Source organism: Caloenas nicobarica, chromosome 3 (assembly GCF_036013445.1).
Source record: "Caloenas nicobarica isolate bCalNic1 chromosome 3, bCalNic1.hap1, whole genome shotgun sequence".
Classification (NCBI taxonomy): domain Eukaryota; kingdom Metazoa; phylum Chordata; class Aves; order Columbiformes; family Columbidae; genus Caloenas; species Caloenas nicobarica.
Window position 1 is genome coordinate 77,211,935 of NC_088247.1, and position 16,322 is coordinate 77,228,256.

Sequence of the window (16,322 nt, forward strand, 5' to 3'; positions counted from 1 at the left end):
TTTCTGGGTAGGGCAAGGAGACCAAGGGAGCTGCCTCTGCGCTTGATTCTGTCCCTCTGAGCACATGGACAAAAGGACAAAGATTCTGTAGCTTTTCCTGTGAGTTGCAAACCTTGCTCTTTTGGCCTTATGGTGGGCAGCAGGCTGCCAGCATCACCAGGCTGGTGCAGAACGCAGAGGCTTCCTGGGAGCCTTTGGCACCCGTTCTCCAGGACTCACATCAGATGAGAAACCTTTGGTAGGATTTGTAATCCCAAGGACCCATTGGTTAGCAATTATAATCCTCGGGCAGGCTCTTTCTCCAACTCTGCCCTACATTTCCCAAACTACAATTCTTGCCATGCTTTGATGCTCTTTTGATATTTTTGTTCAGCCAAATAAGCCTGATAAGAATCCTGGTTCAGAGGCCAGAAATGTTTGTCTACACCATCACCTGGAATCACTGCTCAAAGTTTCTCCAGACTTCATCCCATCCCCTGAAATCCAGAAAGGCTGTCCACAGTATATTGATTGTTGCAACAAAATGGATGAGAAAAAATGTTTTAAATTAATTAATTCCGTTAGACTGTCACAGATGATTCACCCTGGTTTAATTCAATTTACTCTAGTGGGCTAACATCGGTGATCATTTGGCTCATACCTCTTGGATCTGTGAAGTAAATAGCTATTACATTCCATACATGAAGTTAGAGCTGTCAGTGTGCCAAATCAAATTAATACAACTCTAGTCTGATCTGACATTTTTTCCTGAGTTGGTCTAGAAGAGACTTTTGCGACACTGAAGAGCAACTCAATATGATGTGATTTCTTACACTGATTAAGTCTTTGACATGACTTCCTGAGACATCTACTCTTTTGTAGGTAATAACTGTTTCATGTAAGTGTGCTGTGATTTCCAAGTGCATCCATGTGGAAAAAAACCTCAAATTCCTCTCTGTCAGGGACAGCAATTAGGGTTGTGAGTTCCTGAACCAGGATTGTGAGTTCCTGAACCACTAGCTTTTACCTACCTTAGAGAATGACTGAAGTCAGAATATGAGAAGAGGCTGCTGTGCAAGAGGTGATTTTAAAAGTCATCAAGGCATGATTCAAATAACAAGTGGAAACAGAGCTGTCTTGAGGAAAAGAAAGCCTTGAACTTCAGACTTTTCCTAGCAATTTATTTTATGCACTCCAATTCATGAAGGCCCAAGTGACTTCATAATTTCTCCAGGGTCTCTGCTTGTGTAGTGGAGCTTCTGTAAGTGGCAACAGCTTCTTGTTCTGGATACAGACAGAGTCTGACCCCAGGCACTGGAAGAGATGGAGGCAGACTTCCTCTCCTGTTTCACTGCCATTCATAATAGCATGCATGCAACTGGTGCTCCAAGGTACCAAAAACTTTGTCTACAATATCAGTTAAATATGGAGGCTAACCTGCTTTCCAGATCAGACTCATCTAGCATAGACATACATATACATATATAATCATGGAATCATTTTGATTGGAAGAGACCCTCAAGATCATCGAGTCCAACTGTTAACCTAACACCGGCACTAAACCATCTCCCTAAGAACCACATCTACGCATCTCTTAAACACCTCCAGAGATGGAGACTCCATCACTTCCCTGGGCAGCCTGTTCCAATGCCTAATATATGTGTATCAGCCTGAAGATGCCCCCTGTGCCAGAGTGCCAGGGCATGCCAAAGGGGAAGCAGCAATACCCAGGCTTGCTGGGTGCTTTTAGCCTGTACCCAACATCTCTTCGGGGTGGACTGGGTAGCCCCAGCACTGGCAGAGCTGAGCACACACTTGCCCACTCCACCCATCCTAAGTGGAGCTCTGCTGAAGCCTGAGAAGCTCCCAGCCATGGCCAGCCACGTGGACCACTACAAGTGTGGCACAGCGTTAGTGTTTCTCAATGCTTACGGGCAACAGGATGCACCATGTTGTCTTTGTTATTCTCACCAGAGGGAAAAAGGGAAAATTGCCAGCAAGGCACATTAGGTTTTCCTTGTCTAAGATTTTCTATCTCTGGTGCCCAGGGGATACCTCCAGAGGACTAAAAGGGCCATTCATTAGCTCTGTGTGAGACCTTTAGTGAAGCAGTGGGACAAGGCAGATACTCTCCAAACCCTGGGGAAACCCACTGCAATTCTGGATCATTTCTGGATAACAGTGTGGCGTTTGCTTGTGTTTGGAAGAAGCTGCCTCTTTCCACTCTGACCTGTTTATATAAAGGGACAAGATAAACCATTTTCCGAAGTTGCTATTGCTACCTCAGTTTCTTCAGTGCTGGCTTCTTTCCCCCATTTAAGTCTGCTTTTAAAGTCTGCTTATGAGTAAATTCATCACAATTTCCAAATACATAGCTAGAAAAAAAGACACTTATTTCCATAAGACTGTCCATTTTCTTCAGGCTTTCCAGATTTATTTTTTTCCTTAGTCTCCAAAGTAGCCAAGAGTAACTACCCGAAGCCAAACCAATTACTCAATCAATTAAAAAATAATAAATGACAAAAAATTGTATTTATAAATAAACAGGGAGAAACTGTCTGGTCTCCATCCTGTTCCTAATCTAGTAACACTTTTTACTCGAGTAATCAGGAGAAAAACAGGTTAATTTAGCCATCTAGACAATCATGGGGTCAACAGAGAAGTATAAAAATCACTTTGACTGATGGTCATCTCATTGCAAGGGACTGAAATGATTAAACTATTCAGACTGTATAAAGCCAACATATGTGCACCATAATCCCCTAGGTGCAATAAAGAGTAATAACGCTTGGAGCACATGAATTTTCACATGAAACATTTTAAGATAGAACTGCTGGAAGCCTCTTAGGGCAATAATGGCTGTAAATTCATACGTAATTCAGTAACAGATCCAATATATCACATGTACAGAACCTTGTTGTCACTAAACATGTGGAAAATTTAAATCAAAATAATTATTTTCCTTCATTCATTTCATCTTTTCACAATTTAAAAAGTAACAGAAAATGAATTTGGGACTACTCTTCTAGTTTTGCATTTAGCATTAGCAGTACTGTGTGCTTAGTACAGGCAGCGGTGCAATAATCAAAATGAGGCCATTTATCCCACCAGCTGCTGACATTCAACCCGTGCTTCCCCATCCTCCTAGACTGCACCTGGGCCCCTCTGACAAGTGGTCCCTGGTGCAGTTGTGTGCTGAGTAGCTACATCATTTCTTCTCGCATCTTTCCAGCTCCTCCTGCCTCCACTAAAATGCCATCATTTTCACATCTTTGATTATTTTTTGTCCTCATCAGAAATTACACTAAATGCTGTTGTTCCTCATTGATAATGTCTGCTTCATCCAAATGTGAAAAGCAAGGTTGTATGGTCCACATCTTGGTCATCTCTTACCTCTCATGCTGCAACTTGCTTCTCTGTAGCTTCCTGTCATCCAGCTACCTGTTCTTTCTGAAGATGAGCTGAATAAAAAAAAGTCTATATCATTTATCTTCACATGAATTTATGTATCCTTGTGTCCTTTTCCACATTTTTGTCTCTATTTTTACATTAAATTAAAGCACCTCAGTTCTGAAGTTCTGCATCTCATTTTGTTCCAATCAGCAACTATTATTCATGAAAGAGAAAGAGGATTTTTTCTGGATAATTCCCCAAAACATTAGTTTAACATTCAGCATCCATGAAAAACGAAAATAGAAGCCTAAAAACTAGTAAGAAATGAGTAGAAAATAGAATAGAAAGCATCAATAGGTCATTGCCAAAGTCTGCAATGCGCTCACACCTTGAAAACTTCATTCAGTTTTGATTAGTCAGTCTTTAAAAGGATATAATAAAACTAGAAAAGATACAAAATAATAAAATCATATGAAAACAAAATATAAGTTATATTTATATAAAGTCATGAACACCACAGAGAAAATGAAAGGGGAATAGCTATTGACTGTTTCTCACAATGCAAGAACTGAAGGACATAAAATGAAACGAGCAAGTGGCAGGTTAAAAACAAAGGAAATACTTTATAAACAGTTCTTAAATTGTGGGATTCGTTGTCATAGCATGCTGTGAAGGGTGTTGAGAAAATTGAAAGTACAAGTCTGCTTGAAAAGCAATTGGAAAAATTATTGGAAATAAAGCCTACCAAGGCCATTAAACAGATGTAGTTACACCCATCTCTCGGAAGTTCCTAAGCAGATGAGAGCTCAAGGCTGGGGGCTAACAGTGGCAGCATGACAGCACTGTCCCATTAGGCTTTTCCTCTAAGCTTCTGCTACTAGTCCTTGACAGAGAGAGTATGCAGGCAAGAGAGACCTTTGGTCTGTCCCAGCATTAAAATTCGTATTTTATTTTCTTCCCTCTTGCTGGGACCCTTTTTCTTTTGGTCTTCCCCCTCCAGCTGGTCACCTTTCCTACTGTAAACATCCCATATCCTCCACCTATTTCACAGGAATTCCTGGGTATTGAGACATCCTGAAAACACATCATGATTAACCTTACACCTTTAGTGTGTGTGTGTCATAACCTGAACTGAAATATCAACTGATTTTGGAAGGTGTCATCCTTTTTTAACATTTGCAGATTGCTGAGAATGCCTTCAGGGATGAAGAAATGTCACCGTTATCTTCCAGCTTCATAATGTCATGCCCACAGCTCACAGACTTTGTTGTGGTAGCAGAGATCAATAGGAAAACAGAAAAAGGAAAAAGAAAGAAAAGATGGATGGGTGCACTCTGCATTCAACATTGATTAAGGGAATGAGTTTTGCTTCTGAGTTAATGCAGAAAGAGTTAAGACAGTGTTGGAGACACAGCAAATCCTGCCTGGCAGAGCCTTCATGGAAAGGAGGCTCCATGCTCATGCCAGAGAGGGATGCTTCCAATGGAGGGCCCACGAATGTGGCCCATCTCCTGTCTTGTGACAGAACATTCATGTGGCATCTGGGCACAGCATCTGGCACTCTTTGTCAAGCCACCTGACACATACCCATCACCCAGTGACAGCACCAATCTCTTAATTAATGTGACAGGCATACATCCAGTCACGTGGAGCTGTCTGTCACTGCTGGAACAACTCGTGCAGTCAACAGCCAGCTCTCTGGTATGTCTGAAGAGCCTTTCTGAAAGAGCATGGCAGAACTTTTGTGAAGGAAGAAGCTGTACAGATAAGGTAGATCTTGTCAGTGGCTTATGGGATCTGGGCTATGAGCCCTGTGAGCCTGTGTTTCTGTGCTGCTCCCCATGCTGTGCATGAGGCAGAGGAGGGGAAAAACTGCAAACACAAGCACTGGCAAATAAGTAGCTCCCTCAGCATGATCAGCATACATGTTATGGCCAGATGAGGCTAATAGGGTTGAGTATTATTGAATCAGACAGTTATGGCCCCAGATTATCTGGCATAACCTATTGATCGCTCTCACTTAGTACCTGCTGCAAACACATATCCCCATCAACAAGCAACCACTCATTGACACAGGAAATGATAAATATAGGATGTTTATGTGATGGAGTAAATAGGCTTTCCTTAAAACAAGTGTGCATTTTCCACAATTATATAAATTCGTGTATACGCCCTTATTCCTGAAGAAGTGCAAGTATACAGTCAGCTATTTTGTCAGTAGCCTTTACTTATTTTTTTTTTCTCAGTGGAATCAGTGTCTCTTTACTTAAACTACCAGACAAAAGGTGCCCAGTGCTGAACAGATCTGTTTAACAAGCTTTGCAAGATAAATCTTGGAGAATATATATTTGGAAAGACATTTCCAAGACAGCTAAATGCTCAGGTTTTTCTTTTAGCTTTCAGTCTGCTTTTGTGTATTTCAAGATCAAGGAGATTTATGGGATTTGAGCTCACTGAACTAGCAGAAAGGGGACAGCGTTACAGCCAACAGCTGATGATTTGACCTCTGCTCATCTTTGTAGAGTGTTCACTTGGAAAAAAGGAACTGAAGTGAAACAAAGCTGACTTAAAAGTAAAAATCCAGCTACATTCATCAAACAGTACATTTAAGGCTCTGAAATGACAACATTCAAAAATAACCCTAGTAAGTGTCCTTGGAAAATAATTGTATCAAATTATTAATCTTCACTAAATAAATTGGTTCAACTTGTACTGCAGCTGCCTGCAGCAAATGTCTGTTTTAGTAAGAAGTTCAAGGCTCCAGAGAAATGTAATTTACATACCAATCTTTAAGTACTGCTATGACTAATTGTCTTTGGGACTGGGGTAAAATTCTGACAGTATGTTCCTGAGGTACCACCTTGCTAGTAGGTATCGATGCCGTTGAAGTTGTCCAGGGTTCTAAAGTGGTTGAGAAGTTTTCCTGGAGAAGACAGAAGCCAGAGAAGACATCTAGCAGCAGTTAACTAAGGATGAGAATAAACCATAAACTAGATTTTGCCTTCTCTCTGGAAGGCCATGACATGGGTTATGTGGGAAAACATAGGAAAACAGAGACCCAGGAAGGGCAGGTTCAAATTTACCCAGGAATGGAGAAAGGAGAGAAGCTACAGAGACTATAGCCACATCACTTGACATGCCCATGACATTTCCTGGTGGCTATGCAGACCTTACCTGTGGGAGGGTAAGCTATTACACAGTACAGCTTGTGAAGGAAGGCTGTGTCTACAGAACAGCATGATTTCCACTCTTTAATGGGTAAGTCGGACGAGAATGTTCCCTCTGTAATTGTAGCAATCTGCTAATAAGGATGACCAGGGTGAAAATCAAGCCATGCAACCTTTTTTTTAAGAGTAATGACTATAAATCCAAAAACCGACAAGATATTTTCATGTCAGTTAAGTCAGTTAAACGTAATGTACTGATTCTTCATTGCTCCCCAAGTAGATACCAGGTAGTGATATTAAACTGTAATTTCTTTCCTATATTTTGAGCATGGAGGAGAAGAGAATTTGGAAAAAACAGTAAGCCACTGTGGGAAAAGACTCCTAAAACCAAAAATTAAACCAAGGAAACAAGGAAGATGAAGGCCACAAGTATATGCTCAGTTAAATCAGTGACAAAAACTTCTCCTGGTCCTGATGAGATAGATGGGTCAAATCAGGGAGACCAATTCAGGGCTGTGTGTAAGGGAAATGCAGAGAACCAGTATGTCCTCAGTTTACAGACTGTGAAGGAAGCTCTCATCTGTGACAAAAGGCTTCCCACAAGAACAAGCAGTAGTTGTATACAGTGGGGAAGATGAAGAAAGATGCAAATGGTGTTTAAATCATGACAGTAATGCCATATTTCTCTATGCTATTTGTGTAATCTCCTCCAGCGACTAATCTTACACATAAAGAGCTTTAAAAAGGCAGGTGAGCCAAGTGAGGAAAAGTAAGTGGGTACTGCAAGGGAACAAACGAGTGGTTTGATAGCACGCAGCTAGAATACTTTGCATAATATCTATTTTAAGTTTTAATAACTAAACTGGCATTCTGAAGGGTTTCTGCTCCTTTTCTTCCTTCTTTACTAGACTCTCTGTGTTACAGAGCAACTTTGAAGGGCTAATAGTTAAGTATCTGATAAATATCAATGTCACTCCAAAATTTAGTGAAGACCCAGTGCCTTTACCCACTGTGGTTTCTCATTTACTTCATGAAATTAAGCAGACTATGACATGACACATGAAGCACTGTCAGATTTACAGTGGTAGCTGAATTTCCATGAACATTCTGCTGCTTTCAGCAAACACAGCTTTGCTAAAAAAACAATCTCAGCAAAGCAGTGCTCACCTAGCAGGGTTATTTTTATAAAGAACATGAAAAAATATGTGTTTTCTTTGTCTCTTTTTTTGAGAAAGAAGACAACAGAAAAGGGAAATATCCTGATGTTAGAGGTTTCTATTCAAATCCAGGCCAATGGGCTGATACCTGATCTTTGTATAGTTCTGGTAACTGATAGATGCTCTGACTGAAACACAGTGGTGATACTCCAGACGAACTACAACTCAAGTGTTTAACCAGTGACAAAATGATTACAAAGCCTGAAGTGAACCTTACAAGCAGTCTCTGTCAATTCAAGAAGAGTAATCCTCAAGCAAGGTCACTAGGAAATGTTCCAAGGTCTGAGGACTGGACTGCTCGGCCGTGAAGTCCCAATGAACAGCGAGTAGCTCCATACCATGGGGCAACATGCTGTAATAAACTGAGATACAATGAGAAACTGTGTTTTTATAACTCCTGTGTTGAAATTAATCCATAGGTTGGTGCCGTCAGGAAGAGGACAAGGCAATAGCTGTGGCAGCTCTCCACAATGGTGACTCATTCAGCGACCCACCATGTAGCAAGGACACGGCACACATGGAAGAGCAATGTTCTGGCTTGTGAGTTAGCTGCAGCTGGTCACTGGCATTGCTCTAGTGCCTCTCAGACCACATTATCTCCCTGAAAAAAAGGATTGGAGTAGGATTCCATCAATAAGAATGTTCACACATGTTTTCTTAAGATAGTGGGAACAGGCTTTTTAAAGAAAATGTTAAGCTTCTCTTCAAATGTAATGAACCCAACACATGACAAGGTCACCAAACTGAGAAAAAGCAAGGGAGTTTGTTAGGGCATGCCCATCTGAATGAAAGTAACAGACACTAATCAAACTATCTAAGCTACACAAAAGCCAAAAAAAAAAACAAACCACAAAAACCACACACACACACACAAAACCACACACAAAAAACCCCAAACAAAACCACACAAACAAACCAATCCCCCCCACACACACAAAAAGAGAGCATAAACCTAATATAAATTCTGATTTGTGTTATTTTTTCATTTTTGTAAAATTATTTTCAGCATCACACAGCAGGAACTTCTAAAAATGCATTTCAGTTAATAGTTTTATCCATCTCGCAGTACCAAGAAGCCTGATTTTTATCTTGACAATGCTCTTTGGAAATGTTCCTCTTTTGAATCCTGACTGCATATTTGGAGAAAAACTGGCATGCAAATAAATCATTTCTGACAGAGGATACAAACTTTTTTTTTCCAGATGTCTTTTAAATATCCTATTTCTAAGAACATTATAAGCTATTTAGGGACTACAGCTTCTGAAATTGGTAGCTTCCATTGGTGCATCTCAGAATAGAAATTCAGAGTGCGCCGAGCCAGCAGTCATTGACGTGCCCTGAAAGGACTATTTGATGGGCCAAATCCTGAGAGCTGGGAAGTGTTTGTACGTTTCATTCACTGCTGCAGATGTTCAATTACCCTCAAGAGCAAAGCCCACTTATTTCGGGAGGGTTGAACTTTCAGCTTTCACTTAGAAAAAGAAATTATCTCCTACAGGGTAACAGATGTCAAACAGAAGGTATTTTTGAGATTAATAATAATTTTTGTTAATGAAAATAGTCTCTCTTACTTTCTTTTTCCCCGTCCCCTCACATATTTTCAGTATTGCTCTTTTTTATGATCAGATTTTGACTTCTGAAAGACTTCTTTTGCAGGAGTTAATTGGGATCTGGTCTCTTTCATGACTATTTTGATGAACAGAGTTGGTAAACTCTCTGAGTTCAACGGTGACTAACAGCCATCTGCCATACTCTGTGACTAACTTTATTCCATTTCTGGAATCACCCTATACAGAAGATATTTTTCCTTTTCAGCCACTTCTTTTTCTTTTTCTTTCCCCCCGCCCCGCCTCTGGAGAGAAGTTGAACCCCCTAAAAATGTGATTAAGGGGCCACTTTTGACCAAAACAGAAATGAATCTGGTGTCTGAAGAAATGCAACAGAGTGTCAGTCTAATCTTACTTTGCTAACCTGTACTGCTTTGCAAGGACTACCCATTTCAATAGGATTATAATTGTCTGACAAGTTATTAGCACAAAAAAACCCAGAGGTCATCTCTTACTAGGAGGTTTAGCATAGGTTGGTGATGGATTGGAACATATCTAGATAACACTAATCAACGCATTTTGGCAACTGCTAGATGGGATATTGGATTTCCTGGTGGCTTCAAAGGGCATTTTAGAAAAAGATGCTAAAAACCAGAATGCATTCCAGCATAGAAAAGGAAAGCGGTGTTAGATGGCAAGGATAAGCAACTCAAGGAACTGGCTTTGGGCATTGTGGCTCTTCTACCCACTTATGGGTTGTTTTCTGTCTCCAAGAAAATGTATTCATAGTGTTAGTGCATGTTTGGGGCTGCTTTTCAATAGCATCTTATACTTCTTTTATGCTGTTATTATTGTAAAGTTTAATGGTTTATTAATACCATTGATTAATTATTTGTGAATTATCAAATATTAATTATAAATTATTAATGTTTGTAATATTTAATTATATTACCATTCTACATCTTTCTTGGAAAGGTAAATTTACAAGCCGATACATAAAAAGAATAAGCAAATTCTGTAGCTGAAGAACTGTCTAGTTGGAGCTGTAATGGGAAGAATAGATGTAGGTGTAGCCTGTAGAGCAAATAGACAGAATATGCCTGTACCCTTTCACTCAGGAAGGCAGACAGGCAGGCACCTGACTTGGTAGCTGAAGCATCCTTCTAGGAAGGTCTCCAAAAGGTGAACTTGGAAATCTGCAGACCAGTGGTGATAAAGCAAGGATGGCCATGGTAAAGCGAATGCTGTGCAAGACAGCAAATGAGGAGCCAACCTGGACCGGATCCTGTTCTTTAGTCACCTCCTTCATGTGTTGTCACAGCATGGCTTTCTCCAAAAAAGCTTTTATGTTTTTACTGACCTAACAAACAAATAGAATAAGACCTGAAATTATCATTTGCAGCAAATAGGGTTGTAGATGGTAGAAATGCAGGTGTGTTTTAATGTGCCGTTTGCATAGTGAGGAGTTACCTATTATCACAGACCTGACTGTGAGTTGTAGGTCCTGAGGAGCAAAGTTTCTGTCATTAGCTGTGCGTGTCATGCCCTGCAAACTTAATCATCCTGTAATGTGTTAATAGAAATAACTAGCTAAACAAAGAGCCTCCAGATGCTACCCCACTCCCAATCCCAGGGACTTTCTAGGTTCTACTCAAAAGCTGAACATGATTTACAAAGTAGGGGACACAGGCTTTTATAGAACATTGGCTTTATGACTGCAGCCTTTAACAGTGCTGCCATGAGGCTCTGCCTTACTTATCAGGTCTTTCTATGAAGTATGTACATGGGGTCAGCCCTTCAAAAAGCACATTTCAAAACTGCGTGGTTTTTCAATGGAAAAATAAGTGCAGCATTAGAGTGCTCTGTTTTTAAAGAGACAGCACAGTTCTGTGCTTCTGGCCTACTGGATATAGCTTCTGATCTATGAACGCACCGGAGAGCAAGACAGGCCTTTCGCAGACTGTTGCAGCATACTCTATGGACCCTCCATAAATTATTGATGAAACAGCTAATCTTCAATGCATGCATGAGCAATAAACTTTATATTTCCCTTTGGAGCTTAGGTGAGAGTTGTTCATAATACAGCTTTTGCTAAAAATGTAACACACATGCACAGAACATGGTTTTCAAAGGCTCTTAAGCCAAACAAATCAAAAGTCTTAATCACTGAAACACTCAAATTTCTCTGCTAAATTTTAAATTTCAGCCCACATCTGTTTCAGTGTTAGAAGAGTCAAAAATCACCTGTCCTTTTTACAATAAGAGAAAAATATATTTGCTCCCTTTCCCTCAATTGAAAACAACAACTTGCTATTTTCCTTGAGCTTTGAGTTAACATCATATTTGGGCAATGTAAAATATCAATCCAAGAAATAGAAGGATCAAACACTACTAAGAAGCTGAAAACCAGAAAGCAAAAAGAAAATATCTAGACAAGTGTTGTTATTGTTGTGAACATCCCATATGCTATAAATACCTGATGAGTTTAAAAGAAAAATAACTCCACCTATTATTAATGTTACTTCCAAGAGGAGAACTGTAGGGAGGAGGAGAAACTCCCTACATGGAATAAGTATATTACACAGGGCAGCGCAGTGGCAAATCAAGCCCTGTGGAATTGCTTTTCCCTGTGCCATGCAGCCAGGCCTGATACAGAAGCCTTTATTGCAGAGCATGGAGAGTGATGTAACATGACTGGTTGTAGCTGTATAGATTTCTCCCCTGTAAAGTTGGGACATCACATGGTGAGGTGCTGAGAAACAGTCTGATCCACGATCTCTCCCAGGGACAGCTGCTCCCTGCCTCACCTCAGCCGCCTGGGAGGAAACCGTACACTGGCTCCAAGTCATCGCTGTTTTCAGTCTTGATGAAGCCTTTTTCCCAAGTTTTCCTGTTCACCTGAGCCAGTGCAATAATGGAAGACAGAACCAGAGCTTATTGGCCTCACACTGGCTGAACAAATTGACTCTGACCCTACAGACTCCTTTTAGGAGGGCATTGAGATGGAAGGCAGTTTGAAATTCAGATTCTGGGCTGCACTTTCAGAACAGGGGATTAGAAAAGAATAATTTTGTAACCTGATTAAATATTATTCCAGCTTGATGTATTTGTGCTGTGAAAGGTACAGGCACACACCAGGGCTTAGGTCTACAAACTGTGAAATCAACAGGAAGTGAGGAATCTTAGGCAGGAGACAGAATTGTCAATATTCTGTTGGATCTGGGACAAGGTTTGACAGTGTAAACTACTGTGCAAAGATGGCACAAGACTGTTCCTCAAAGAGCTTCATGTTTAAATATCAAGAGTAAGTTACTGAGAAGGGAGAAATTCAGGACTTTTCACTACAGGCACAAGGCCTCACTTTTCTTATCCTATTAAGTTTTAAAACCCATCACATTGCATGTTGGTTTAACAGACCTGCTCAAACCAGCCCACAATCCTTCTCTTGTAGTATGTGTGTCTTCAGCGAGAGATTTCCTGAAACACAGGGAACAGCAGTACAAGAAAAACCCTGACACATTTCTAGCTACCTTTAAATACTGTAAAGAGAAGTGGGTGAGGAGTTAGAAATCTATGATTTGCCATCTTTCAGTGGTTCAGTTTCTCAGCAAGAGCTCTTCAGACAACCCACAGTCAATTTATGGGAGCTACAGAACCACCAAAGCAGGCAAAAGTGAAACTGAAGTGGTCTTCCTCAGCAACCCAACTTAAAAACTAAATGAGGGCCCAATCCCACTCGCAGCAGAGACGCCATTGATCAAGGCAATGGGATTATGGAACCTTTGGCTGCAGTGGAAGAAGGACAAGGTTTGAAGCTCTGCAAAGTGAATACAAAGGACCATCTGACCACTAGTGCTGACACTGCTCAGTGGGGTCTCCTATGCATGACGTGGTCCAACATGCCTCTTCCTCAAAATATTTTATCACTTGGTTGAAAGTTTAAGGAATTGGCCACTGACAATTGGCCACCAGGGCTGCAAGGGAAGTGTTAAAGGCTTCAATGACCTCTTGCAAAGGATGAGAGGCTCAGGCCTATCATAGTCTTAACCTTGAAGTTTGTCAGGTTCAGACTGAGTGTACAGAAGGCATCATTGCTGTTACAATAAAAACAGAAAACTTCAAGGAAAAAAACCCCCACAAATATTTTCTCTGTAGGCAAATTAAAAGTGGATCCACAGGTTGCTATGGATACAAAAGTCCGTTTACTCTAGTATTGTTTTCTAGCAGCTAAACACAAGTGTAAGTAATTAAGGAGAAAACACAGCTATGTTTATAATGTTCCATTAGGTTTATATAATTAGTTCTTTCAACGGCAAACCACCACTGGTGACCTTTTTCTTGACTGTTCATAAAAACTCAGTGGCCTAATGAGACCATTTTTAGAACCACTTGCCTTGTCTCTGCCTCTCCACAATGATTTGGGATCAAATGACTACTAGCATGTCACACATGGCATTTTTCACAATCCAGCACGCTCATTTTGGATTACAGTAATCCAATTAGTGGTTTGTATGGCTAGTCTGAAAGGAACACATGCGCAGCTATGTCTTAGACCATAAGGCAAGCCAAAACCCCAGGCACACAGCCCTATGTGGAAGACTGTATGGTCCTGTCTCAGAAAAGTGACCTTATCCTCCCATGCATGCATGAGAGACTAAAGCAGTCTCTCTGCTTGTGGGACAGGCAGAAGAGCTACTTTTCTTTGTACAAAGCAGGCTGAAAGAGGGGAAAGTTCTGCTAACAAAAGGCTGACGAGTGTGCGTGGCGGGAGAGTCCATCTTTGAAACATGACATTGGATTGGTAACTGAAAGGCTCAGTCCTGCCTCTCTCTGCTGATATGGTCTCCCCCCAGATATCTTGTGTCCAGATTTCCCTTCAAAAAAAGGAAAGCTGAAGTTCTGACATCTAGCACACCATTAGGTAGGAAGGTCCTGGCAGTGTGCCTCCGCCAGCTGGAATGGGAGCTAGCTTTTGGAGTGAAGTGTGCAGGAGTTGGGAGAATTTGTCTTTGCTACGACCAGCAGCTAGAGAAGTCTGGGTGGGTTTCTTCAGTCTCTGGACTGTTTCCATTAATATTTTTCCAGGAACCCACTCAGATAAACCTTCTTTTCCTGTCCCAGACTTCAGAGCAGTCTTTCCCACTGTTGTGTTGCATTGAAAAATAGCAAGTTTAAAGACGTTTCAGTGTCTATGGACACTTCCATAGAACCTGGATTCTGAAGTGAATTCTACATCACCTGGATGGAGAAGTCCATCCATCCACAAATCAAAAGTTTATTTAGTACAATGAACATCTCAACATCTTTAAAGTATTTTTTTTTTCAATCTTAAAAAACATTTTCTGAGAAGGTTGACACAGGCCACCACTATTTTTTGTCTCCTGAGGACTTCATATAAACCAGATAACATTTGTGAAGAGTAATCTGTGGTTTTCTACACGCCAGCCCAGCAAATTGGATTCATGAGTTTCAAGGTGGTTGCTCATCATTACCAGCGAGAATAATTCTGCAAGTTCACTTATGCCTTCCTATCAGGGTATTCTGAAGACACAGGGTGGCATGGATGAGATTAAAAGGATAGTTTGGCCTACAGAGCTGTGATTTCTGATGAGCAGAGAGATGAAACAAACCCAGTGTGATGCCCAAGTTACAGGCTAAGTCAGCAGAGCTTGCAGTTAAAAAAAAAAGGTATATAAATGTAGTAATTTTTTAATATCATCAATAAGACACTTACGAGATTTTTCAGAGTAGAAATATAGTTTAAATCTCACCCCTCAAATTACGCTGGGCTTTTATGTTTGCTTAAGGATGCACAGGAGATGGATCCTTTTCTCTGGATTTGGCTGTATGCACTACATAGAACTTTAAAGTTTTAATGAAGTCATTGCAATTTAAAAATTTCTGCATAGAACATAAGCTTAGTCTTTTAAATACCTACACAGTCCAGCTTTTATCATATTCCAGATTGTGCTAGAGTCCTTGAGAGCCATCGGAAGGACATTAATCTTTGTTTTTTAAAGACAGAAACATTCAGTATTATAAAATCTGTTGCATCAAAAAAAGCAAATAATGTCGCCACCCCCAGTTGCATAAAATCAATCCACAGAATCCGATTGCTGTTTATTTTGAAAGCACTGCTGTGAAAGAGTAAACTCGATAGCTGCTATCCCTGTTGGCGAGAAGGGAGGCAGGGACTGTCTTCTTAATGAGTGTTTGTACAGTAACCAGCACAGTGGGATGCCAATAGTAATAATAATAAACCTTGATCAGAGATTTCAAACATTCCTGTAACATCAGACAGACCGCTTTGACTGCTGCACAACAAGGGGCTTCAGCTAATGTATGATATCCTTAGATTGCTCCAGGGGTACTTCTGAATCATGTTTAACTAACCCAGTCAGGGCACTTACCTCATTTTTATTGTGCCACCATATTGCTTTTAAATCAGTGGCACTTTTGGAAGAACGGTTACTTCACACCGTACTTGCCTGACAAATCAAACCACAACCTGCGGTGTGCTCAGTGCTGTGTCCAGCAATGGGCAGGACCACGCGCGTCACCCCATGCCCATGCAAAGCCTCTCCAGCGCCCGAGCTGGGCGGCAGGCTCAGCAGCCAGCGAGCACCTGGCTGGTGGGGCCCAGGTGCCAGGTGTCCTGCAGCCCTGTGCTCCAGCACCTTCTCTGCTTTGCTTCAAGGGCCGCCCCAGTGCTGCAGCTCTGTGCCCTGTTTTGGGGCAGTGACATCAGGGCTCTGACTGCCGTGTCCCTGTTCACACTGCCCTGCCTGCTGTGAAGCCATGACGAGTTCATGTGGCATTAGCCACGCCGTCGAGACCCCGACCCACCCGGGCCCTACCTCAGCGTCTTTTTCCTCCCTGGGGAGGCCCCGACTGCGGAGCATTCCGCATCCAGCCCTCGGCGGCTCCTTGCCCGCGGGAGCCCTTCACCTCCCCCCCCGCACACCGGCCGCTACTCAGGGGCCTGCAGGCAGCGACGCCAGCGCCCGTACTTCTGCCCT